Source organism: Pleurodeles waltl, chromosome 6 (assembly GCF_031143425.1).
Source record: "Pleurodeles waltl isolate 20211129_DDA chromosome 6, aPleWal1.hap1.20221129, whole genome shotgun sequence".
NCBI classification, from domain to species: Eukaryota; Metazoa; Chordata; class Amphibia; order Caudata; family Salamandridae; genus Pleurodeles; species Pleurodeles waltl.
The window spans coordinates 992,073,703-992,099,155 of record NC_090445.1 but is presented as its reverse complement, the minus strand read 5'-3'; positions in this window follow the sequence as shown (position 1 = coordinate 992,099,155).

Below are 25,453 nucleotides of genomic sequence, written 5' to 3'. Positions count from 1 at the left end.
TCGCCCTCGCCGCCGTGCTGCAACTCTTCGATGGAAAAGCTTGTAATTTTAACACGGAGGAAGGTAGATGCAGGCTACTGGTCTTCAGAGCACTTTTGATTTTGATCGCCGATGGGTCTGCCTGTCCCAAACCGGTCCAGCGCTGCCCCGACCACCGACGCTCTCTCAGCGTCGAACTTCCGCCCGCGCGTCTCGCGAGACGCGCGAGCGTAAGCCCATGGCCAGCCTGCGCACAACTAGTGCGAGGCTCGGCCCCAGTGCCCCCGATCCCTAAGGGGCCGCGCTCCCCCCATGTTGGGGGGGCGCTCTTCCATAGTGCACTTTACCCTGTATATCAATCTTAGATGGCTGTCTCTGCTTTGCTTCTCAATTAAAAGATCCACGCTTCCTGTGTGATTTCCAGATGCTGTTTTCTGCACTTCTTGTTTCCCTTATAAAGGGCTCTGTGATACATTTTATCATGTTTCATAAAGCAGGTAAATGATTTTGGTTCTTTCACCACCTTAATGCTCATATCTTTCTCTGCTAATTTTTGTGGCCATTACAGTGCTTTTCAATGTTCTTGTTTCCCCTGACTCTTCTCTGATCTCTTTTTTCATTGCCCTTGTGCTGTTCTTTGCTACTGTCTAGAGGTGGGATCCTGCCTCAAGCTTATAGCATTCATTGATATTTTTCGGTATCCACTTATTTTACCCTGGAGGTTTTCTCTGCTGAGTTCAACTCTTGTCTTCCATTGTTGTGTTTTTTTCTTAATCAACATCAGTTTCTTACACCCTTTTTAGTTGTGCAAGGGCTGCAATGGCCGCAGAAGGAGACAACGTTTCTTGTGAAAGTAAAATGAAGCAATCCTTGCACCCAGTGCTTGACAAAGGATCATGCTACTATTTGCATGTTCATCCCTCTTATGTATAAAATGATTTAATTTGCTTGAAAATCCTGTTGGCATTAGAGGAAGTGGATTTTCCTTGATATAACACTACATACTGCTCAGGTGGGGCCTTATGGTAGGTAATGATCTGACCTTTAGGTTTGGACGAGATATAGGTCAATATAACCCCAATATGTGGTGACTACCACAATGGTGTATCCTCTGTTCTTCATATATTCTTTTTTAATTCATGTTATGTACATTGTTTACTTATTACCGTACTACCTGCTCATGCACTATGTTATTATAATTATTGCTGAACTTACCTGCTTCTGCACTTTGTTGTTATGATTAGGATTGAGGTTCTGTTCTGGATCGATGATTGGGAGTTGCTGAGCTCATGTTATCGAGCATGGACGTGGTCCACTGGGTTGCTGCTTATGCACTTCCAATATTCATACTTCAGACACTGAGGAGGTTGTTTGAAACCATGTATACTTAATTACCACATAAAATTAGTGAGAATGAGTGTTGAACTCAGCCATCTTCTTCTGACCCATGGCAGATTACAGAAACTCAAAACGCAAGCTAGAGCCAAAATATTGTGCATTAGTCCCAACATGCACTCTAAAGGCCAGAACGGCTCAATCCATGCATCAAATATAGTCTTAATGCAACAGTCTTTAAACAAAAGATTTAATTCCTTTGATATTCTATTGTTGTTGTAGAATGTGAAGCCCATGCAAAAATCAATCATCATCTAATGAAAGCAATTTTGCTGGCTTTTTTTTTAACCAAGTTCAATAAATCCCAATGCATTTCGGGTAAGCACCATTCATCAGAGGAACTGTGAAAGAATTCAACACACATGCAAATCAGGGTAATGATATTGCTGAACTGTATCAACTAAAAATTAATCAACATGCTGTTTTTGAACAAGTGAAATAGGGGAATACACCCGATGTTTCATCCACAAAAACTGCCTCCGTGGTATCAAGAAACCGTGTCTCTTCTAAAGAGGATATAACACAACAGAAAAGAAAGATGTCCTGAATAGGGAATATTGTATAACCCACCAATTAACTGTACCAGAATTGGTTGATGCGCAGGGGGTGAAAACTACATAAAAAACAAGAAAAAGAGCCCCATAGTGAACAGTCATACAAATCGTATCTTAAGGCTCTGTTGAGAATCAAAATGCTTTTGGGACAAAATAGGGTGCCTGAGTCACAGAAACCTTATCAGCAACGTGTTATGCGGTGCTTGTGACAGAACCCTAAATCCATAATGCGTTACTAAGTCATGCGCTGAACTAAACATGCAATACATCCAAACTCACAAAATTCCTAACAGCTGAAGATCAACAGGTAAACTGCGGTTGTCTCCAAAACTAACAATGAAGCACCCTGTGAAACAAACTTTGTTAGACGCTCAGCTAAAATACCATAGTGACCACTACCCCAATGCTAACTGCGGTATTACATACACTCGAGATCTTAACCGAAGATACTTCTTCAAACGCCAGTAGAATAACCACATCGGTATCGGGGTGCACAAGTGAGGTGTGGTTATTCTACTGGCGACTAAAGTGGGCTAATAAATAGAGGAATTACAAGAGACCTCCTCTAACACCTTATACCTTCAAAGGACGTGTGCGTCTCAGTGACCTGACGTAATTTCGAAGATCACTACTGTAAACAAATAACACCATGTAACACGAAAGGCCCAAGTGTAAGTCATTGTGATTATAAAAGAAACAAGCATTTGCAATGCAATAGGGTCTCGCATTTCCCCGAGTTACAGCTATTAGCAGTTGTAAACTCCCAACTGGACTTTTATTGCCACATTAAATGGAAAAAACAGCACAATCACGCTGCTACAGTTCACTCTTATGGACAGTTGAAGATGGCATGCAGGTAGAAAAAAAAATGCAAAAAACGAGCGTGATCGCGCTGCTACAGTTCACTCGTAGTGAAACCTATCTGCAAAAGTGCAATTGTCTACGCCGGGAGAAGTGCAATAAACTATGTAACAGGGTTGAAGTCATGCAAAGCGCTGGACCAAGCGAGATCATGCGGCAAAAAAAAGATAAAAAGTAGTCCACAAACTGGACGGAAAAAAACAAGCCTCGTATGTTTTCAGTACTTAGTCGCTGCCCTCAAGGAGGGCTAACCACCTGAAAAGGCATAACGTATGCATGCCTTCCACAAATGAAAGCAAGTAGATTTTGAAAGGCAAGACCATGAACCAATGAAAGACACTGACGTGACATGGACGGGGCTTCAAGCTCTTTTCTATCTACTAAAGCGTCTCGCAAGCGATACGCACGTGCAAGCGCATGCAACGCAGGCTCGACCCTAAAAAGAAATTGTGATTATAAAATAAAATGCCCATCAACATGAAATGACCAGTGTTAAAAGACTGTGCCTGCGTACACGTGTGTTACGGCTACAAAATACTGATGAATGGAAAGATGCCTTACTCTCCCTCTATACATCTCAACATCAGAGGACTGGTACCTAAATGTATCAATGACACAGTGATCACAAAGGTAAACAGACGGCACCAAGTGAAATTACATGCCACTAGAAGTGCAACCCACGTGTAAATCATGGAGCTCATGAAAAAAAAGAAAATGAAAAATAAATAAAAAAATTAAATGTCCATCAACGCTGAATTATCAAAATTGCCTATTTTCAAAAACAGTGAAATGTTGAGTGTATTTTTAATGTAAACTCATCCAGTACATAACAACAAACAAAATGATGTTCCATGGGTTAAATAAATGGAAAAAGCAAAACATGTCAAAAAACGTTAATGAACTCCCTACTACGGATGGCAGTGCGAAACACAGTATCACAAGTTTATTGAATCTACCAAGAACTTAAAAGCAGTACAATGGTGAGAGTAAAACTAATGTACACCCATTCAAAGTATAACAGTGTCCAAGCTAAACTCAGTGAGTTAAGTATTTAAGCAATGAAAAAATAAGCAATGAAAAAACAGGAAATATGCAATCATATCTGAAAATATCAATAACAATGAAAGCATGAACATGGAGACCATGTATATTTAAACACCCAATAGTCAGACATACAGTATATATACAGTAAGCTGCCTATAACATTGATTATCTGCATGAACCAAAACCCAACAACATGGTAAACATAAAGCATCACCCACATGCTTAAAAATTAACATGAATATGATAAATGCTACTTAGGTTTGAGCAAGGTTCTTAACCTAAACCCCCTACAAGAAGCACGCCATCTCAAATTGGTCATCAAGACCGTGTGGAAGCAGACTATCCAAATATTTAATCTAGAAGGAGTCTAGTTGAGCTAATCTTTTTTGATTGTGCACATCTGGATTAAGTTGTACCACCTCTAGTATTGTAAATCTCAATTTTGCCTCTCCTTCTTGATAAGGATAAACTTTCTTCGATGTTTTTAAATATGGTGAAAGAAAACAAAGGTTTATCACGAAAAGACCTTTGAATTCGGGTTCTAATTGCCCTTGTTGAAAACTTTGAAATACACACCTCTCTGGTAAAACTATTAGGTGATTTCTGTTGAAAAAGGATGGTTGGATCTGTAGTGAGTGTTCTGTCTACGACATTTTGTATGACCTGAGTGTGATAACCTTGTTGTATAAGACTCCAATGAAGTCCTAAACATGTCGGCTTCTGACATAATCTTGCGAATATGGAAGAATTGTGAATATGAAGGAGGGTGAAAACTGCTGAATAGTAAGGCATTGTTGCGGTCTGTGGGTTTCCTAAACATTCTGATTTGTAAACCGCTTCCAGATGCCTTTATGTGCACATCTAAAAAGGATATACTGTGCTTGCTGATGGTGTGGGTGAACGAAATTCAAGGATTTTCTTGATTCAAAGGGAGAATCTGATCCTCAAGAAGTGATTTAGACCCATTCCATATCAAAATAATTTCATCAATGTACCTGCAATATGTCACCAAGTGTTCCAGCCAAGTCTGTGATGAAAATACTGCTTTGTTCTCAAAGTGGGCCATGAAGATATTAGCATAACTGGGTGCCCCAGAAAAACCCATGGAAGTGCCGTTTTTTTGGAGGTCGAATACATTTTTCCACTGAAAATACAGACCTGCCATGGCCCAGTGGATTCAGCTGGCCTTTGTGTTTGTCTAGACTGACGGTCCAGACCGACATTTGCATTTCTACCCACAAGTGACATCAAGAGCAGACATTACTAAACTGAGGTGGAGCTCCCAAAGTTGAAAACGGAATTAGTGTCTCGTTTTCTATCAGGTCTGTAGAACACCTATCCGCAGGTCAGGCAGAGAGGCAGATGGACATCAATGCCTGCTGCGACAGTCTTGCACATCCTTTTGTGTGTGTATGATCATTACATAAGCAATGGAGATTGTGTGCAACCATCTAGGATTAGGTGTACATAATGTAAGCAACATGCATTAACATGCCACCATCTTTGAAACCTGCATACTATTATATATGTCATACATAATAGATTCAGCACTTATTAATCTTGACCATTTTAAACAATGTGTATCATTAACCAAACACGTAATACTGTATGTATTGCACACGAAGCACAGACTCATTTGTGTTCATTCTTAGAAAATGAATTTCTTTATTGCAACTCTCCTTTGGTGGAACAGAATAAATGTTCATTTTATTACAATGTAACTAACATGTTTCATACACACAGTCTTCTTCAGGTCTCAAGGCAGTATACTTCAGTTTTGTACAGAAACACTGGGGGCAGAAAATGCACCATAGCATGCCGCTATTCATGCCATGTTCATAGGACTCGGAAGCCGCCAGCAAGCCCTTACCCCCAACACCGGTCATACACCAACCGACAAGACAATTTAGTTTGATGGAAGAAGTATTTATTTTATATATACTTTCATTAAAAATCAAATAAACAATATATGCAAATCATCATTTGCAAATTACTCTATTAAAAACATTTCACTGCAAAATTAATATATACTGTCATAGATACTTTTTTCCTTTGTAACCATAAATCATTTTTGACAGGATCCCTTCCTGTCCTGAACCTCCTTTGGACCACACAGGGACTGGTCGTCACCTGTATCACTGGAGGCGGGGCGGTACCCCTGCTTCCTCTGTTCCTTGCCCCAATGCTCAGGGTTCTGCCCCCTCTCCAAACACTAATCCGCCAAGGGGTGTACCGGGGCAGCCCAGGGCATGAACCCCGTGACCACCCCAGTGATCTGGGCTCCCTACCCCCAATCAGGTGTGTCCATCCGCAGGTTGGTCCAGGACTTCAGGATCCTATCTCTGTTCTTAAACCGGGGCCCCACCCTTGGGGTCCCCTCTGTTGCTTCCGGTTACATTTAGTCTCTCTTCTTCCGCCTAATACTAAGGAGAGGGTGGGTGGGTCAACAAAAAGCCTGTCCATTCAGGCTGCCGCGCCAGGAAGAAGAAGGCCGAGCCTTCTAGGGGGGGCTTTTATGCCCCCCACTGGCTCGCGGCGGCCCAAACCGGTCTGGCACCATCGTAGCCCCAACGTCCTTAATGCGGAGTTACTTCCGCTCCCACGCCTCGTGAGACGTGCGAGCGGAAGCCGCAGGCCAGCCCGTGCACAACTAGTGCGAGGGTCAGGCCCCCGGCGTCCCTGATCCCTAAGGGGCCGCGCTCCCCCCATTTTGGGGGGGGCGCTTTTCCATAGGACTCAGAAGCCGCCAGCAGGCCCTTACCCCCAACACCGGTCATACACCAACCGACAAGACAATTTAGTTCGATGGAAGAAGTATTTATTTTATATATACTTTCATTAAAAATAAAATAAACAGTTTATGCAAATCATCATATGCAAATTACTCTATTAAAAACATTTCACTGCAAAATTAATATATACTGTTATAGATACTTTTTTCCTTTGTAACCATAAATCATTTTTGACAGGATCCCTTCCTGTCCTGAACCTTCTTTTGGACCACACAGGGACTGGTGGTCACCTGTATCCCTGGGCGGGGGGGCGCGGTACCCCTGCTTCCTCTGTTCCTTGACCACATGCTCAGGGTTCCGCCCCCTCTCCAAACACCAATCAGCCAAGGGGTGTACCGGGGCGACCCAGGGCATGAGCCCCGTGACCACCCCAGTGATCTGGGCTCCCTACCCCCAATCAGGTGTGTCCATCCGCAGGTTGGTCCAGGACTTCAGGATCCTATCTCTGTTGTTTACCGGGGCCCCACCCTTGGGGTCCCCTCTGTTGCTTCTGGTTACATTTAGTCTCTCTTCTTCTGGCACGAGGGAGACCAGGGCCCTAAAGGTCCTTCGCCCTCCCCACCAGAAAACAAACACTTGGCGAAGAACCACATATCAGCCATGAATTGGTCAGTACCAGCGTCGGACAAGTGAACCAAGTCCCTATGATTGTCCTTGGCTTTATTCCTGGGCCCCATTTTATCTGCGGCACCATGTAAGACCAGGCGATGGCTGCGTTAGGGAATTGCTTAGCTAGCTTCGTAATTTCTAAAAATATGGCCTCCCTGAGGGCCTTCCGTCCTAAGTGCACCAGGTCGTTGCCTCCAAGGTGAATGATGATGAGGTCCAGGGACTGGAGCCCTGTACATCCACGAGCCAGATTTACCAGCTTCTGAAGCTGTTTAATTCCTTTACCGCCAACCCCGCACCACCTGAAGGCCACGTCTAAGCTTGCCGCTGGATTCGGTTTACGGAGCTGCTGCAACCGGTATGCCGCCCACGAACCAATGAATGCCCCAGTACCCAAACCACACGAGGAGCCATCTACTCAAATAAACAGCAAAATGCCCAAAAAACGCACGTCTGGATCACCGCTCCCCCAAAGACCTGCCGCCTTCCACGAAGGGATGAGTCTCGACGAAGTTTCAATGAAGATAAGCGGAGTCTCCAACAAAAATCCAGTCCGTTTAGGCCGCCCCGCCAGGAAGAAGAAGGCCGAGCCTTCTGGGGGGGTGCTTTTATGCCCCCCCACTGGCTCGCGGCGGCCCAAACCGGTCTGGCACCGTCGTAGCCCCAACGTCCTTAATGCGGCATTACTTCCGCTCCCACGCCCTGCCAACTAGTGCGAGGGTCAGGCCCCCGGCATCCCCGACCCCTAAGGGGCCGTGCTCCCACCATGTTGGGGGGGCGCTTTTCCAAAATGCAACAGGGTTCCCTTAGGTCCTTTACTCAGTACTTGTGTACCTCCTTGACAGTTTAGCTGACTTCTTCTAACATTTGTATTTACTTGACTAGCTCATTTTCTTATTCATTTTCTTATACAATATGTAACATCGCTGGTGCAGGTAAAATTCAATATTCAGTATATTCCTTACAAACACCAGGTACACCAGTCATGAAATGGAGGCATTGGTTCAGAGTTTTCAAAAACTCTCCAATTGCTATGGATGGTAAAAAGTTAAAAAAAGAAAGGAAAATAGCTTTGCAATGTAACTGTTTGGCAACAGAAGTCCAAAATATATTTGACCATTTGCCTGATGTACAATCCAGCAATGAAGACGTTGAGCATTGGGATGATTGCATTGAACTCATTAGGATGCTAGAAAAACATTCTTTGGAGGAATCAAATGTAGTAGTAGTAGAACATAATGCATTTTATTCCAGACAAAATCTAGTGATGAGACGATTCATGAGTATCTTACAGCATTGCATATTTTAGCAAGTTCTTGCAATTTTAAACATAGACATTGATGGAAAGTAACAATATTGCTAAGGGTATTGAAAGAGTGCTTGTTTCTCCATGTATGCTTGCAAGTGAGTATCAGTGTTAAAGAAGTACTTCTGTGAATATCATACCTAAGGAAACTGAATATAGGTATAAACGGAGAGAGCGTAATTTTCAAAATGTAGATGCATGCTGTTGATGCAGACCAATGAATAATTATAGCAATATTAAATATCATCATGCTCTAGGAAGGAAATGTGATACATGCAAGAAATGTGGGCATTTTAGCAGAGTGTGCTGCTTGTCATCATCCGCAGACAGAGTGAGTAATGTGTCAAGTGAAAGTGTATCTTGCATAAAGGGAGCTAATATAATAACTAAACTAAATTATGGTTTAGATTGGGACTATGTCTAAAATACTTCATTGAGTTGATATGGAAGGTGAACCTACTTACTTAGCTGGCACCCACTGGTCATTCTGTAACATCAAGACTGGATCTGTTGACTTACAAGTCACAGCAGACTCAGGTTCTATAGTAACTAGGATTTCTGATTCTACATCTTATACATTTTGGAATGGAAAGGTCTTTAAAAAAATCTGACAAATACTGAAATGTGAGTATTTCCAGGAGTACCTGATTTTTAATGGCAGATGTGTTTTCATCAAAATATAAATGGTCAAGAAAGGAAAAGATATCATGGATTGGATAGATCGTGCATGTCTTTATATAGTGCTTTGAACAAACACTTCAAATCCTGTGTTCTTTGTAAACATTCTGGAGTAATTGAAGAAAGAGTGGGATATCTATGTGGCTCTGAGCATAAGACATTATTTAAAAAAAAAATTATTCACATTACACACAAAGTTGTGGCATAAGGTCCCTAAGGCCTGACTCTATCTTGACTGCATTGACTGATCACTTGAAGATTGAAAGACATAGTGGAAAAAGTGTGGGTGTATCATAGCACTCCTCATTCTTCTACTAGTGTGAGTCTTTTTGTATTATTCCGTAAATCGAGGATAAGGCTTATTTCTACATGGGTGGTAAAACTGTTGTAACTGCAAATGGCAGACAGGAAATTGGTTTGGGTAGACTGAGACTGGTAGGAGTTCACAATAAGGTGAAAATTAGTCATGATTAAACGGCTACATTCGGATTTGTTGGGAAAAAATGCTGGGACTTAAAAGAAAATGCGACAGTAGTACTAGTAAAACTTACTTTAAATATGAGGGCCATTCATTGTTCTGGATGGCAGTTTCGTAGATGCTGATCCGATGTTGTAGCGCATGGATGTACCCTGCTAGGTCGCTACTTAGGGCCAGGTGTAGGTAAGTAACAAATTGCGACTTGCAATTTGCGAGTCATAGCGACTCGCAAATTGCAACTCGCAATACGAGATGCAGAAAGGTGTCTCAGACACCTTCTACGACTCGCTATGGGGTCGCAAAGACCCACCTCATGAATATTTATGAGGTGGGTCGCAGTTTGCGACCCCATAGCGAGTCTAGGCACTCACAGGGATGGTGGCCTTCTGGAGACAGCAGACCACCATGTCCGTGACTGCTTTTTTAATAAAGCAGTTTTTTTTTTCTTTTTGCAGCCCGTTTTCCTTAAAGGAAAACGAGCTGCAAAAAGAAAAAATACCGAAACCATTTAGTTTCGTTTTTTTCAGAGTAGGCAGTGGTCCATAGGACCACTGCCTGCTCGGAAAAAATATTTTTTGGGGCATTCACAAAGGGGAAGGGGTTGCATGGGGACCCCTTCCCTTTTGCGAATGAGTTACCATCCACTTCAAGTGGATAGTAACTGCGAGTTGGTTTGCGACCGCATTCGCGGTCCCAAAGCAACTCTGCATGGCGATGCGGTCGCAAATAGTAAGGGAACACCCCTTCCTATTTGCGAATCGCAGCCACAAATTGTGAGTCGGTACCGACTCGCAATTTGCGGTTGTGCATTGCGTTTGGCCTTTTGCGCTTCGCAAACTGCGTTTTCCCCCTTTTGCGAGGCGCAAAAGGATTCCTACATCTGGCCCTTAGGTACTTACAATATGCATACTTCAAATACCAAGGAAGCTCTTGGAAGTATGGATACTCGAGCACTACACACAACAATAAATGAAAGCTAACTGTGATTCAATATGCTAGTCCACAAAAGGGGGCAAGCACCTCACCTTCAGGAAGAATGAAAGGCGCTCCAACTCATTATGGGCAGCTGAAAGCGCTGAACAAGTGCAGAACTTGCATTTAACAGACATGGTAAAAGCAAAGTGTGACCCAAAAGTGAATCTAGGTATCTCTAACTTCTATCGACTACATATGTAATAATTATTAACAAGCTCAGTTTTAAAAAACGATGCCCATTTCCTTTCAAACAATTCCGAATGTGTTCTGTGCCTTAAGTTTCGTTAGGCCACTGGCTCTGCAGTGTTCATGCATAATACCATTTCTCTTGGGTTATTCGAAGTGTAGCCGCATTGCTAGTTGTCTCTGAAGTCTATTTCTTTAAAGCGAGTAAACATTTTTCGATGTCTTATGTGTGTTGTTTTATTATTCAGGAGACTTTCTGGTCTGCTCAGTTTCACTAGTCGGGAACATGCATGAGCGTTTCTGTCCTCATTCACTTACTTAGTCTTATTTTGCTTTGGCAAAGTCAAAGGACTAGTGTTTGCAGGAGACGGCGTTAGGGGTGTGCGAAGTTCGCGTAATTGTCACGCTTTTGCATAAATATATTACGTTAATGAAAAGCTATTCGAAATTCCTCACTATAATGCAAAAGACAAATTCGTCCTTTTGAGGGTGTAGCTTTATTTCAAAGTTTTTAAGAGCTGTTCTGTTCAACTACAGTCTTCGCCCGTCAATAGCTGTTCAATGGAGACTACTCCGACCGATTGCTCTTCAAGCATTTTGTGTCGCCCGTATTACTGACTCCCTTTAAAAAAAAAAAAAAGATATTTCGGTACTAGAGTGCAGTGCGACACGGTGAAAATTTCTTCAAGAAATTTCGAGTCGAGTAAGACAAATTGTTTAATGCGCAATATTTCACCCGACTCGTGTATGTCATTTCCTCGCTTACATTCGACGCCCGTTTCAGCTCGAGCCAGCCTGCTTCGCTATCGTTTAATATATAGAGCCACCATGATTTATTAGCATTTGAGTTTACAGAGGTCGCAATAAGCCTTTTAACGGACTGACCAAAAGTCTGCTTTAAGCTCCCCAAAGCCTATAACTTTAATGTTTGTTGACAGCGGAATACAAACACTGCCAGCATGTCTTGCCCCTATACAGAGCGACACTTCGAGAACCTACGCATGCGAGTCGCGAACCATTAAATGTGAGGCTTGAGACGTGGTTGGCTGTGGAATGTAGCAGTGCGGCCTGTCATAGACATTTATGTCCCTTATATGGCCTCCGAGCAGAAGAATTGGCACTGTCACTCCCCATCGTCAGGACCACACATCAGTGTCAGAGGCATGGTTTTGATCTTTAAAACACCTCTCTATATACTGGTATTCAGCCCTCTCTCTCTGAAAGCAGGAGACCGACCTGATGCCGCTATTCACAGTTCATTAGCCAAAATGGAGGCACAAATCACGCGGTGACAGATGCGGCTAATGACAGGGGCATGCTGTCTCCATAGGCATGTGTAGACAAATAACCTGGGTCAGTATTTTGATGAGAAGCAAAATAGGCAGGAAGTATAACATTTAATGGCACTGAACCTGTATTTCATTAACGAAGAAATACAGTAAAAGAAAACACAGTTTCCCTGCGGTTCTTGGAGCTGAAAACGATTAATCAACTCAGTGCTATGCCATGATATCAATTAAGTTAATCATATGGTTAAAGGCTTCAGCTCCATTACCCTGAAGAGACTAAGGGCCAGATTTACAAGGAACTGGCACAGCCAGGCGCTGTGCCAAAATTGGCAGCTCCACCCTGCGTCAGTTCTGAAATGCAAGGACGCTCCATATTTACAAAAATATGGTGCACCCCTGTGTTTCCCCTAGCGCTGACACTAAATTTAGCTGCCAACCTGGGCATCCTTGCACCAAAGTGCAAGGGTATCTGGGTTAAAGGGAATGATTGTTTGGGGCAGATTTATGAGAAAGTGACGCATCGATCCGATGCCCAACCTTTCTTGCGTACCCCTACCGCCATCTAACGACACCATGGTTGCGCCGTTTTTATAATACGTCACTCCGTGGCAGTCGTTAGCACAGTAGCATCAAAAAATGTTATGCTATTGTGATGCTTTGCTGCACTAGCATCAAAAATATTGATGTTAGTGCAGCAAAGCAGAGGGAGGCCCATCGGTTACCATGGGTGTGTCATTTTAATGCCTGCCTTGGGAAGGCATTAAAAATGGCAGAAAAAATGGCGCTGAGAAATGTTGTAAATTTCAGTGTGCCATTTTTTTGGACCTCCCTTCGTCGGAACATCCCTCGTTGCATACATTATGCCTTACGCCACGCATAATGTGGCGCAAGAGTTTGCAAAGTGGTGCAATGCAAGCATTGCGCAACTTTGGGAATCTGGTACAGGAAAAAGACCACCTTAGTGCCGTCTTAGCATAAAAAGATTATGCTAGGGTGACGCAAGGTGGCACAAGGGGCTTGTAAATGTGCCCCTTTTTGTGCAGAAGGGTGTCCCTTCCTGCACATAAACAATCACAATAGTGATTGGGCACTTCAATGTGTGCTGGAGAATGCAGCACACATAGAAGTAGCAAATTGTCATTATTGAATGATTGTTTATGTGCAGGAAGGGACACCTTCCTGCACATAAACAATCATTCATGGCGTTTTGCTCTTTCAATATTTGCTGCCGAATGAAGCACAAATGGTAAAAGCAAAAATGAGGAGAAATAATAAAAGTATTTCTCCTCGTTGTACCATGCTAAAGCCACCCCTGGGGTGGCGTTAGTTTTTGGCGCTGCCATAGATTTACGAAAGCAATGGATGCTGTGGTGGAACGCCCACAGCAACACCCAGTACATGCCCCTCTGCCACAGAAAAAAGCGATAGATGGGCCATATTTATAAGGCAGAGTTAAGTCACAAAAAGTGTCTTAGCGCCGCCAGGTAAAAATGGCGCAGTGTACAGTGCCACCGGAATGTTACAAAAAGTGGCGCTCCATTAGAGCTAGGGGCTTGTAAATATGCCCCTAGTTATTATAGAATTGCAAGCAGTGTAGAAGAATCTAGAGGTAAGGCCTAAGTTTATTTTCTCAATCGCCCGGCATGAAAAGAAGAGGACATTTAAAATTGCGCCAAAGCAGAACCACAGTGATTGAGTCAGAGAGAATCAGCAGTCACCACCAGTTTTGTTTTGCTTACTTTTCATGATACATAAATAAGGGTGTGCAAAGTTGCCAAGTTTCCTTCTAGCAAGCTTCTCATAAATTTCTTTATTATTCTTTTTTTAAGAAATTCATATCACACCCAGCCCATGAGTTATTTGGGTACTACAATAAACAGCACACACATTTCATACATAGACCCATAAAAGATGCAGCCACATTAATGTCTAAAAATGGGGTATGTGTCAAATAACTAGACAATTTAGAGAGGGCCATGAGGCCAGTTTGTGGCATATAAAGATCATGGAAGCAAAAGATTAAGGGCCTGATTTAGAGTTTGGTGGATGCGGTTACTCCTTCACAAAAGTGACCGATATCCCGTCTGCTGTATTACTATTCCCCATAACATTCCATGGAAATCGAAATACGATGGACAGGATATCCTATGGGATTTATATTTTGGCATTTATATTTTGGCAGATGGGCTATCTGTCACTGTTGGAATGGGATAACCTGTCCGCCAAAATCTAAATCAGGTCCTAAATAAATATAAATAAGAAATTCAATTTAGAAATAGCCAGAATAGGCGTGTTTTGAGGAGTTTCCTAAAAGACTGATGGAGTGAGCTTTTCTGATTTTCACTTTAAACACTACTACAATTACTACCTGCAGTTGGAGTGGGTTTCTGCATGGGGCTTTTTGTGACATTATGGCTGCAGTACTGTTCCTTTTGCCTTTACTCCTTCCAATCAATAAGTCAAGCCCTTCTTCACACATTTACATCATGTTCCCTAAGCACGTCATAAGGCAATCCCAGTGAACTCAAAATGTGCATACTCTCTCAGTGTACACAATTTTAGACAAGAACTGCATCACACCACTGTGAGCCTTTTTTTATACATCAAACAGCATAACAACAATATTACAATATTGTGATCAAGTAACTAACACCCGTAGCAACAATGTATTTTTTTATTTTGTTTTATTAAAGCTTCCTCAAGGATTAAACGTCCCATGCACCTCATCAGTCAACCACTACCTGACATCTCCTCTACTCATCACTCTTAGAGCCTTTACGTCCTCACCTTCTATCTGAAGATTCTGCAAAGATAAAGCGGAACCACACATCTACAGATCGCAAAGCACCACACATCTCCCCCTTTTTATCCTAAAAAGACATTTAAAAGCAAAGCAACCAATAATCGAATAAAATATACAAGTATAGTACAATAAAATTAAAACACATGTGATTTGTACCAGCAGGTGAACAATAACAGCAAACAAAAAAAACACAAGTTTAGGGGAACACATTAAAATGATAGCAACGTTTCATGAATAGTCTTTCATAAATCTTGGTGAAAATGAGAACAACTCTCAAACATTCTTTCATAAATCTTGGTGAAAATGATAGCAACGTTTCACACAGTCTTTCATAAATCTTGGTGGTAGAACCAACCATTCACCCTTCCTGGGCCCCACACACACATCAATATGCTCATTTCTGGATGCACCCCACCATCAGAGCCATGCTTCATAACTGCAAACCTACTTTAATTCAAAATGTGGTTGTCTTCCAGTTTTACAGCATTCCAAAATAGTATAACCACCTAGAGTGGTGGAGCTGAGAATTTTGAAATCTTGCCAACCCCATGAGGATATTGTACTCTCACCAAATTGCACACCACGGTTTGACATGTAGAATGATTGTTGTCAAAGAGTTATTTTCTTTTCAAAAACCTCCCTGTTGTTTCTCCTTCTACTTATCCACAGTCACAGAAGCACACACTTTCTTGTAATTCATCCATTATGGGCACATCAGGGAATTTCGTTTCCTACCCTTAAATAAGTTGAAAGGCACTCTAGCAGTTACAGAATGAGATGCCAACTGATAAATTTCCACTCTCATTTTTCATTCTCCAGCTTTTGCTCTGCAATCTAGCAATCGGAATACCCCCTTTCAAAACTCTGTTTAATCTCTCTACCATACCGTTGGATTCAGGATGGTAAAGGGAACACCTTCTGTGCTTGATTTCCTGATGGGACAAAAATTATTCCCTTTCCCGAGAGATTAGTTGCCCAACATTATCTGTGTGCATATATTCTAGTAACCCCTCTCTATCAAACACCTCCTTAAGAAAGACCACCACATTGCACGTCGCTATATTTTGAGATATGTTTATTTCTGGCCAAACAGAGAACAAGTCAATTAGAACTATCACATAAAATTGTCCTGTTCTACTAACTCCAGGCCCCACAATATCCAGGACATCTTCTTACATACCCTTTATGGTGCACCATTATCTGAACTCTTGTTTTATTTACCTTGCTACTACACATACACTACTGACAGTCTCTAATAGCTCGCTCTCTACCTGAGTATCAGGCCTAGTCACCAAAGGTGTAACCTGTAGTGTCTTGTGAGTTAGCGATGACAGGACTCTTTTGGTTCCTGAATGACTCCATAGAACTTTCACATAAGTGTTTGAGTGTGGTGAATAGATTTTCTGTTTAGAATGTTGAGTTTGTGCTTGCTCGCAGAGGAATAAAGATGTGTAAGACCAAGCTCCAATGTGGCGTATTCATTTATGAGTACCCAGACTGGGGAGGATGGTACAACTGGCGACGAAGTAGTGGATACGTAACCCGAAGAACTGACAGTGGTCTTTCAGAGAGTTGGCAGTGCTCCAGCAAACTGCTCGTGCGTTCCACATGTGCCTCAGTTGAAGTGAAGATTAATGTTTGGCATATGTGGAATCAAAGCACCACTTCAGCCAGTGCCAAGCTTTCGAAGAAGATGAAGGCCCTACAGAGAAATGTGTCTATTATTGGCCAGAAACCTACTGGAGATGCAGTGAAAGAGGTACCACACCACAACACAACACAGAGCTATAAGATATACAGAACGGTAAAGCTAAAAGCAGTGATCACCAGGTACAGAAGAGTGCTAGAACCAGAGATAATTGAGTGCAAAGAAAAGCTAAAGACAGAAAAAACCAGAAACGTAAAGCTCAATGAGCCTTAACAGGAAGGTGCAAGAGAACACTGTGAGCAGAAGCAGGTAAATGCAGAGAAATATTAGAGGTGATGATAATCAGATGTATGGAGAATATGATCACGCTTACCAGAACCTGCATAAAGAGAAGCATCTGACCTCAGCGCCAGGTGCCGTAACCCAAGTGAAAGCACTGGGATTGTGCCTGCAGAGCAGTCAACCCTTCATGAGGCACACCACTGAAGTTGCCAGGTGGGGCTTAGAATAACTCATAAAGTCTTTGAGAAGTTGGAGGGTTCCAATGGCTGCAAAGAAAGAGGCCACAAGACTTCAAATCGTCAGTGACGCTCCTGATGCCAGCACGTTGCAGGGTCCTAGAGATGGTGTGATTGAAGCAGGTCCAAGTGGAAAGCAGACGGTGCTGGAGAGGATACTACTTTCAACGTCAGCAAGTTTTACAATTGGTTATAGTGCTGCTTCCTTCTTAAAACCACCACTTCTATTCAATACCACTTTTAGAAATGGGGTCTTTGGTTAGCTGTCAGGTTACCCCCTGTCCAAGCAAGGACCCTCACTCTAGTCAGAAAACACAATCCCAATTATCCTGTGCCCACCCTCTGGTAGCTTGGCACTGAGCAGTCAGGCTTAACTTAGAAGGCAATGTGTAAAGTATTTGAGCAAGAAATCATGCAATAACACAGTTTAGCACCACAAAAATTGAACACACAGGGCCTGATTCTAATGTTGGCGGGCGGCGGGAGCCGCCCGCCAAGCTACCGCCGCTGAATGACCGCACCGCGGTCAAAAGACCGCGGCGGCCATTTAGACATTTCCTCTGGGCCGGCGGGCGCTCTCCAAAAGAGCGCCCGCCGGCCCAGAGGAAATGCCCCTGCAACGAGGACGCCGGCTCAGAATTGAGCCGGCGGAGTTGCAGGGGTGCGACGGGTGCAGTTTGCACCCGTCGCGTATTTCAGTGTCTGCTTAGCAGACACTGAAATACTTTGCGGGGCCCTCTTACAGGGGCCCCTGCCGTGCCCTGCCATTGGCATGGGCACGGCAGGGGCCCCCAGGGGCCCCGCAGCACCCCCTACCGCCATCCTGTTCCTGGCGGGCGAACCGCCAGGAACAGGATGGCGGTAGGGGGTGTCAGAATCCCCCATGGCGGCGCAGCAAGCTGCGCCGCCATGGGGGATTCAAAGGGCAGCAGTAAACCGGCGGGAGACCGCCGGTTTGCCTCTTCTGACCGCGGCGCTGCAGAATGCCCTGGGGCAAGTATACATTGAAATATCACTGTAAAAATTATATGAAGTATCTTTAGTTTTTAAAAAGCAACAAGTGTCTCTTGCATTCACAAACTACCTGGTTAGCGTTCAAATTCCCCGCAAGGGACCGTAGAAGAGGAGATGCATTAAGAACGGGGAGGTGTGTGTCGATTTTCTGGCGCACACAGACGATGCGTCATTTAGTTTCCACGCAGGGCAGGCTTTGCATCGATTTCCGGCACGTAGACTGGGATCCTCTTCAGGTTGCGGGGTTTTCGGACGCACTGGGGACGATGCATTGAAATCCTGTGTGTGCAAGACAAAATCACAGGGGTTGCGTTGATCCGGTAGGTGATGCATGGAAATTTCTACTGCACGGCAGGCGCTGCATCGATTCCTCTCAGGAAGTCGGGCTGCATCGTTCCGGCTCGGCTTTCCGTCGATCCAGTGGACCGTGCGTCGAAGTTCTGGTCGCAATGCTTGCGCTGCATTGATCTTCTCTTGGGAAGTCGAGCTGCATTGATCCGGTTTGGCGTGCAGTGATTTTCTCACTGTGATGCAGGCTGTGCGTCATTTCTTGTAGGCTGTGCATCGAATTTTCACCGCACAAACAGTTATTTTGCTGGATGCAGTCTTTTTGGTCCTGATACTTCAGGGAACAGGAGGAAAGTTCTGTCCAAGCCCTTGGAGAGCACTTCTCAGCAGAGCAAGAGGACAGCAAGGCAGCAGTGCAACAGCAGGGCAGCAGTCCTTTACAGAAAAGCAGTCAGGTGAGTCTTTGGGTAGCCAGGCAGTTCCTCTTGGCAGATTGCAGGTTCTGGTTCAGGGTTTCTTCTCCAGTGGTATCTTGTCTAGAAGTGTCTGAGTTAGTAGGGTCAGAGACCCTGTTTAAATACCCAAATGTGCCTTTAAAGTGGGGAAGACTTCAAAGGGTGATTTAGAAGTACACAAGGTCCCCTTTCAGTTCCATCCTGTCACCAGGGTCCCAGTAGGGGGTGTGGCAGTCCTTTGTGTGAGGGCAGGCTACTGTTCTTTGACATGTAAGTGTCAGACCCTCCACCCTCCCAGCCCAGGAAGAACCATTCAATATGCAGATGTGTGCAAGTGTGATTGAGCATCCTGTGTTTGGGGTTTGTCTAAGTGGAATGCACAAGGGAGCTGTCAACTAACCCAGCCAGATGTGGATTGTAAGGCACAGAAGGATTTAAGTGCAGAGAAATGCTCACTTTCTAAAAGTGGCAGTTCTAAAATAGTAAGATTAAATCCAACTTCACCACTCAGCAGGATTTTGTATTACCATTCTGGCCATACTAAATATGACCTTGTTACTCCTTTCAGATCAGAATATACCACTCAAACAGTATATGAGGGTAGCCCTAATGTTAGCCTATGAAAGGAGCAGGCCTCACAGCAGTGTAAAAAGGATTTAGGAGTTTTACACTACCAGGACATATAAACTGCACAGGTACATGTCCTGCCTTTTATCTACATAGCACCCTGCCCTATAGTTACCTAGAGCCTAGCTTAGGGGTGACATATATGTAGAAAAATGGGAGTTTAAGGCTTGGCAAGTACTTTTAAATGTCAAGTCAAAGTGACAGTGAAACTTTACACACAGGCCTTGCAATGGCAGGCCTGAGGCATGGTTAAGAGGCTACTTATGTGGGTGGCACGATCAGTGCTGCAGGCCCACTAGTAGCATTTAATCTACAGGCCCTGGGCACATTCAGTGCACTTTACTAGGGTCTTACAAGTAGATTGAATAAGCCGATTGGGTATGAACCAATGTCACCATGTTTTAAGGGAGAGAGCATATGCACTTTTGCACTGGATAGCAGTGGTAACATGTGCAGAGTCCTAAAACCAGCAAAAACTGTTGGAGGGAGGCAGGCAGAAAGCTAGGAGTGACCACTCTAAGGCTGTCAGGTCTAACAACCACCAAAAATCAAAATATTGGTGATAGACTGAGTGTCTGGGTAGAAACTTTTGATGATTTCATGGATGCACTGGAACAAACAGATAACAAAAAGATTGCCAAATACTTCCAGAATCTTTCCAGCACAAGTTTAAATATCACTTTTTAAAGATTTGAAAGCGCCTCAATCCTTAAGAATTAGTTGTTGTTTCTTTGTAACACATAGTACCTGGGATGCATCAAAAATGATGACACACGGGGATCGCAGAGGAGAAGATGCATGGAAAAATAAGGTGTTGCGTTGTATTTTCTGACGTGGCACAGATGATGCGTAATTTCTTTCCATGCCACAAGGTGATGTGCCGATTCCCAGGAGCGCAGCCTTGGTTCTTTACTGCGTGCTAGGATATATTGACGCCCAGGGACGATGCGTTGAAAATCCTTGACATGCTGGAAGAAAGAGCAGGCGCTGCGTCGATCTTGCTGGTGATGCAGTGACATTTCAGCCGTGAGGCAGGCCCTCCATCCAATTTCCGGTTGCAAAGCTGGCACTGCGTTGTTCCAGTCAGAGGTGTGGCGATTTCCCAGCCGCAGTGCAGGTGCTGCTTCAGTTTCTGTAGGCATTGTGTCGATTTTCGGATGCACAAGGATTCCTTGAAGAGGTGAAGTCTTTGATGGCCCTAAGACTTCAAAAACAGGAGGGAGGCGCAATCCAAGCCCTGGGAGATCACTTTAGGAGGAAGGCAGGAGTCCTTCTAGCAGAGTCAGGAGTACCAAGCAGCAAGGCAACAATCAGGAAAGTAGTCCTTCAGCAAAGCAGTCCAGATGAGTCATTTGGGCAGCCAGGCAATCTCTCTGACAGAGTCCAGGAGTAAGTCCAGAAGTGACTGATTTGGTGAGGTCAGAGACCCAGTTTATATCCCCCCAAATGCCTTTGAAATTGGGGAAACTTCAAAGAATGGTTTTGAAGTGCACACTTTCCCCTGTCAGCCCAGTTCGGCCTGCCAGGATCCCTGTTGAGGGTTATCAGTCCTTTGTTTGAGGGCAGGCCTCTGGCCTTTGAAATGTAAGAGAGAGACCCTCCGCCCTTCCTGTCCAGGGAGACCCATTCAGTTTGCAGATGAATGCAGATATAACTGAGGGTCCTGTGTTTATGGCTGTCTGAGTGGAATGCACAAGGGGAGCTGTCAACTAGCACAGACCAGACGTGGATTGAAGACTGGGCTATAACGCACAGATGGCAGTAAGTGCAGAGAAATGCCCACTTTCTAAAAGTGGCAACTATAAAAGAGTAATAAATAAAGCAAACTTCACCAGTAAGCAGGATTTTCTATTTCCATTCTGGCAATCCTAAACATGACAGGCTACTCCTTCCAGATCAGAATCTACCACTTTAAAGTATATGAGGGCAGTTCTAATGCTAATCTATGAGCGAAGCAGGCCTCGCAGTAATGGAAAATTACTTTTATGGGTTTTGCACTACCAGGACATGTAAAACACATAAGTACATGTGTGGCCTTTTACCTACATAGCACCTTGCCCAATGGGTCACCTAGAGCCTACCTTAGGGGTGACTTATATGTAGAAAAAGGAGAGTTTAAGGCTTGGCAAGTAGTTTTAAATGCCAAGTCGAAGTGACTGTGAAACTGCACACACAGTCCTTGCAATGGCAGGCCTGAGACATGGTTAAGGGGTTACTTATGTGGGTGGCACAATCAGTGCTGCAGGCCCACTAGTAGCATTTAATTTACAGGCCCTGGGCACAGGTAGTTCACTTTACTAGGGACTTACAGGTAGATTAAATATGCCAATTGGGTATAAGCCAGTGTTACCATGTTTTTAGGGAGAGAGCACATGCACTTTGGCACTGGTTAGCAGTGGTGAAGTGTCCAGAGTCCTAAAGCCAACAAAAATGAGGTCAGAAAAAGAGGAGGAGGAAAGCAAAAAGTTTGGGGTGACTCTTCAGAGGGAGCCATTTTCCAACACGGATGAAGGCTAAACCAGAAAATCAAAGAAGTACTAAATCTCAAGCTCAGTTCAATGCCAAATGTGGACTACGATAGATATAGTCTCAGTCATGAATGAAGAGAGCTGGTGAAACAATTGATGAAGAAGCCATACATCTTAGAGTTATAGATGTTTGTTGGTCAGATTCATGCAGAAGATGAATGCTGAGAGACACACTTAGGGACATATTTACAAGCCCCTAGCACCTCCTTGTGCCACCCTAGCGTTATTTTTTTAATGCCAAGGTGGCATCAAGGAGGCCTTTTCCCCGCACCAGATTTACAGAGTGGTGCAATACAAGCATTGCACCACTTTGTAACCTCTTGCACCAGGCATAATGTATGTAAGGGGGGGAGTTCACATATTAGGAGGCCCAGAAAAATGATGCAGTGAAATTTATGAGATTTTACTTTGCCATTTTTACTGTCATTTTCAACGCCTGCCCAAGGCAGGCGTTAAAATGATGCTCCCATTGTTTCCAATGGGCCTTCCCACGTATTGCTGGACTAGTGGCATATGTTTTGGTGCTAGTTGACCAATGCACCACAATAGCATCAGACATTTTCATGCTATCGTGTTTACGTGCGCAATGGTGTGCAGTATTGTAAATACAGTCCTACCATGGTGACTACAGGGGACTCAGGAGGAGCGCAAAAAAAGTGGTGCATGATAGCTGATGCGCCACTTTCTTGTAAATATGCCCCTTAGTATGGAGCATGTACTCATGGCTGCAAGGGCTGAGGAATGTGCAGATCGAAATGCTGCTTACATGGAGGCCAGAGGTGCCCATCATGACTCAGTCATTAACATGAAAAGTAAGCAGAAACACAAGGCCGAAGAACACAAAGTGATGTCTCCAAAGAAAAAGAAACTGTGCTTCAGATGCAGATTTTCATTTCAACATGAGCGTAAATGTCCCACCATTGGACAAGTACGCAAGAGTTCTGGGAAACAGAACCATTTTCTAACAGTCTGCAAGTCGAAGAAAAAACTAAGTGTGCCATGCTGAGAAAATAAAATGGATGCCTGAACATTCCAGAAGTAATGTTCTACGCACCCCTACAAGGCGAAGCTGCAACATCAGCTGAGACAAAGTGACACTAAACGAAGGTGATCATTATCTCAATCTTCGTCTATTCACTTTCATTGTCAAGTGACAATAAGGCAGGTGGATGTGCGGTAGTGATGTTTACCTCAGAAAAACATATGCTTTTTGGACTGGCCACGAACTAAAATACAAGTCAAAGAAAAGTCAACATGAAAAATCACAAAGGCATTTCAAACATTGTCTGAAAAGTACACTAAAAATAAATGGCTGCTCCATACTTTTATTATTGACAGTGATGCATCAATAAACATTATGCCTGAGGAGAAATACAAAGATCTGTCTCCACTGTCCTATCTCACACTGTCAAAGACTAAAGTGTATACATGGACTTAAAGAGTCATGGTTCATTCGTAGCATCCATGAAGTACAAAAAGACAAAAGTGCAAGAAACCATTCACGTACTTCAAGGCACTTCGTCAAGTGCCTGTTTACTTAGTTTCAATGCTGCTGCTGATATGGGACTGATATCTATGAATTACAACATGAATGCTCATCACAGAATAGTGAGCTGCATATAGAGGGTGTTGTTGACGCATGACCAGTTGGGTTGGGCACGCTCATTGCCCAACACAATGGACACCCAAATGCTCAAAGGTATATTGTGGCATATGTAAGCAGAAGTTTGTCACAAACTGAACATGCCCATTCACAACCTGAGAAAGAAGGTTTAGTAGTGGTGTGGCCTTGTGAACATTTCCACATATTTTTACATGGAAAACCTTTCACTATTGTAACCGATCATCAAACATTGCTTGCTATCTTTGGCAATCCAAAAGCCAAGATGCCTCTCAGAATTGAACAATGGGGTTTGCAACCACAGGAATATGATTACACTAATAGTGCACTGACCTGAGAAAGATCAAAAACCTGCTGACTATTTTTTACTAGTGCCACCACAGGTTCATGATACCCCTTCCAAAGAGGCTGAAACCTACATTAACTTCATGGTACAGTCAAACACCCCTGCCGCTACATCTTTTGAACAAATTATTACTGCAACGATCAAAGACAGTGACATGTTAATACTGAAGGACATTATTGCACATCAGTTCTGGAAACAGCACACTCGGCCTCTCCCATGTGACAGCGAATATCAGAAGTTCAAAAATGTAAAAGACAAATTATCTATTACTCAAGAAGATATTGTCTTACTAGGTTCGAGAAATTTCACAGTAGAGAGCCTGTGACAACAAGTAATTGAAATAGCCTCTGAAGTACATTGTGGAATTGTTTCCACTAAACAAGCTCTGCGAGACGAATTTGATTTTCGCATCTAGATGAGAGAGTTGAAAAATAGTTGAAGACTTGTCATTTGTGCAACTGTTTAGCTCCCAGAATCGCTCATCATACCTTGAACATGTCAAATGTACAAAAACAAGTATGGAAGAGAATTGCTATTGATTCCTTTGGTCCTCTTAACAATGGACATCACCTGTTGGTGATTATCTTGTCGATTACTCAAGAAAGAGTCATTGAGAAATTAGATGACATTTTTGTAATATGTGGTGTTCCTTCAAGTCTAAAGTCTGCCAATGGTCAGTCTTTCAACAGATGGGAATTCTGAGACTTTCATACTCACCTCAATGTGAGTCATCAGAAAATCACACCTCTTTGGCCACAAGCAAATGGCGCTTTATAAGCACATTTTTTTAAAATTTCAGCGTGCTAAATTGGAAAAACTTAACCCCAAGTCAGCTCTCCATGCTACTCTTCGAGTTTACCGGTCAACTCCTCATTCAATGACAGGTGAAAGTCTTGCCACACTGATGTTTGAGAGAGCCATGAAGACTGAGTTACCACAATGAACCAACAGGAGGATCTACAAAAGATGGTGAACTTCATCTAAAAGACTTGTGTCATAAACAAAAGTATATGCTGACATGCATTGATGTGCCAAGAACATTACTTTCAATGCAGGAGATCAAGTAGCGATGTGACAACAGAGAAAATGTAAATCTAATGCTCCATTTGATGGTGAACCCTTCAAAGTTGTGACCAGCAAAGGACACATGGTGACTCCTCACCGTCCTGGAAAGTTTGTTAGGTGAGATTCTTTGCATTTCTGACATCTGCCTCATCATTAACCAGTTCCTAATGTCAGAGATGAGAGTGGTTTGATTGAGACTGCAGAGCATACCCTGACTGCATCCGTCCCTACATCACCAGTATCAGTCATGGACGCTTCTCTTCTCTCTTCCCAGCCCCAGAGGACACAATCTGGGTGTTGGATCAGAGCTCTAAGACGACTTCTCGGGAAGTCGTAATATACATATATACAAGTATACACACACACATATATATATATATATATATAAGTATAT